This window comes from Pteropus alecto, unplaced genomic scaffold, assembly GCF_000325575.1.
Source record: "Pteropus alecto unplaced genomic scaffold, ASM32557v1 scaffold41, whole genome shotgun sequence".
In the NCBI taxonomy this organism is placed as follows: Eukaryota; Metazoa; Chordata; class Mammalia; order Chiroptera; family Pteropodidae; genus Pteropus; species Pteropus alecto.
Window position 1 is genome coordinate 646,548 of NW_006430464.1, and position 3,038 is coordinate 649,585.

Below are 3,038 nucleotides of genomic sequence, written 5' to 3' on the forward strand. Positions count from 1 at the left end.
AGACCCCTTGGGCGGCGCCCCCAACGCTGTCCCTGAGCTCCCAGCCCCAGGTTCTTCTCTGTTCGTGGGGAGAAGCGGGTGCCTGGAGGGTTAAACGGCATCGTATGTCTGTATAAAGCCCAGCGCCCGGCACACAGAATGAGCCATAAACAGTGGCTGCGTTGTCACGCCTCCTGCTGGGTGCTGGGTGAAGGTGAAGTGAGCTTCCAGGACCCAAGCTGGGCCCAGGGGTGGGGGCAGCTCCCTGGGGGCGGGGAAGGGGCCGGGGCGGCGGGGGAGGCGAGGTGTGTGCTGGGTGCGGGTCTCGGTGGATGCCTGGCCGTGCTGGGGCTTGGGGTCCAATTGGCCGGTGAACAATGGGGACCAGGGTGGGTGGGGAGGGGCACCTAGGTCTTAGAAGGTAAAAGATGGGTGTGCAGGAAGTGGCAGGCCAGAGGGTGCTTGGACATCCCAAGAGGAAGCCGTGGACTGAACCGCAGGGCACCGAGGAACTATAGGCCTCAGAGGACACCTGTGGGTCCCTGTCCCCCAGTAAGTAGCATCTCACCGCTGCTGCCCCCGGGAGCTGAGAGTCCACCTCTGTGCCCGCCCGCCCACCTCGGAGCGGCCTCTGCCCCAGACTCATGTAGCAATCAACTCCCGATCCTCTGGGACGTCCGAAAGCGGTAGCATATAACCTTGGAGCCCAAAATAGCCATGCCAGGCCGTCCGTGTGCCACCTCGCATGTCCCTGGGGACCCCTCGGCCAGGCCCCACAGCATAGCAGGCGTGGTGGGAGGTGCTGACAGTGGTCTCTGGCTCCCCTAGGCCCTCAGGGGCAGCTTGGGGACTTTGCCATGGCAGACGGGCCTCCCCAGAGTGACCGGAGCCCCCAGGCCTCGGGCCTTGTGGCTTGTCCCTCCCGCGGCTCTGGGCCTTGCTTCGCCGGCCACGTCATGCAGCGCTGCTGGCACAGGGGCCACCGCTCTACGGCCTGTTTCCCCCGACGCACTTCGCACCCCACACACGCTCCCACTGGCCTCTGCTGTCCCCCTGCCCTCGCGGTGGGTTGAGTGGTGGGTCCCCAGAAGGTAAGGCCACACCCTCACCCCCAGGACCTGTGAACCGGACTGTAGTTGGAAAAAGAGTCTTTGCAGGTGCGATCAAGTTAAGGGTCCTGGGGTGAGGCCGACGGATCATGGGGCACGGGCATCCTTACCAGAGGCACCAGGCCCCGCGGGGGGAGCCTCGTGGAGTGGAAGGCAGCCTTTGGAGCGGAGGAGCGGGGAAGGGGGCCCGCGGCCCATCACGCACCGCGACGCAGATGCGGCCGGCAGGGAGTGAGCTGCTGCCGTTTCACGCCGCCCCGTGGCGCTGTGCTACGCACCCCAGGAAGCAGAGCCACCCCCTCTTCCAGGATGGGGTCTGAGCCCTCAGGGAGCCTCAGAACCAGACTGCGGGGCCCAACCCGAGGTTCTGGCTCCGTAGCTGGGAGCCTGTGTCCCCGGCAGGTCCCAGCGATCGGCCTGAGGTTCGGGCGGTGGATTTGCCCCCCACTCCCCACCCCTGACTCTCTCCCGGGGTCTCCGTGTGACGGAGGAGGAGCAGCTGGGTGGGCTCCGCACACCTGGGTTCTGGACGCGGAGCCGGTGAGTCTGGGTCAGTGACTTAGCCCCTCTGGCCGTCGGCTTCTTGGAAAATGGAATCAAAGCGCGGCTGCGAGGGTTTGAGAACGTGCCCAGTAAACGGTGCCGACTTGGTCGGTCACATTAAGGTGCGGGCACCAGAGGACTCTGGGTTTCAGGGGTGCTGCCCTGCTGCTCCAGGCAGGTGTGAGGCCCAGAAGCTTCCGGCCTGACCCCCGGGAGCACTTGATGTTCTCAGCTCCAGCCCCAGAATTCCCTTGGGTTGGTCCCTTGTCAGGAAGGCCCTCCCTTTCCCGTGTTTCTGCCCCTCTAGGATCTTTCTAGAAGACCGCCTGAATCTCTCCTCCCGCCTGCCCAGACTGCGTCCTCCAGGCTGGGCCCTCATGGGCGGCCACCTACTCCTTGGGTCTCGCTTTTTTCCTCACTGGATGGGGCTGGAGGGCAGGGACCAGATGTCCTGTCTCTTCCATCACTTAATCCAGCATTAGGTTAATAATTCATTCAACAGGCGTTTGCTGAGCGTGTCCGTGACCCTTGTGTCAGGTGCTAGGAACACTGAGGTGAACAAAAAAGCCCCCACCCATTACGGGGTTCACAGTCTGGGAGAGACAGGCAATAATCAAATAAGTCAGGTCACGTAGTTGATTAAGGCAACGAAGGAAAATAAGATGGGCTACGGAGCGGGGAGCCAGAGCCGGTGTCCACAGGGGTCAGGGCCAGGCCTCTTCGAGGAGGTGGCATTGGAGCAGAGACCCGAATAAAGCAAAGGGACAAATCACAAAGCCGTCTCGGGGGAGAAGAGATTTGCGGGCGGAGGGAACCGCGGGAGGCGGGAATAAGCCTGGGCAGCGCAGGCCACGGCCGAGTCGCGTCCCGAGCTGCGCGGACGCGGACGCGAGACGCGGGGGCCGCCCCGCCGGGGAGGGGCGCGGAGGCACGAGGGGTTTGCGTTTGTTCTGAGCCGCGGGAGATAATCCGACGTCTTTCCGTTTTTCTCACGATCACCCCTGCCACGGTGAGGTGGGGGCGCAAGGCCGCCCGGGCTGAGCGGGAGGACTCCAGCCGCCCACGCGCTGCGGCGACTCTTCCCGTGTCTGCTGCCCGGGGACCTGGGTCCTGGTGGCAGGTCGCTCAGCTCCTGTGGCTCCGGGCAAGGGGCCGCTTTCCTTCAGTGCAGCGGGAGTTTGTCCCTCCGCTTCCGGAGGGGGCGGTGGGTCAGATTCCCGGCGTGGTTCGGAGCGGCACGACCCGATAGAAGTATGATGCCATATTCTTTAAAGAAGGGACACAGGTGGCTTTCATGAACCATTCTATTGGACCCCACTATATCCGAGATAGGACGATTTTAGCGTATGATCCACATTTTCTTTTAAGCTTTGGTGAGATATTTTGCATTCTTTTTTTAAGGGGGGA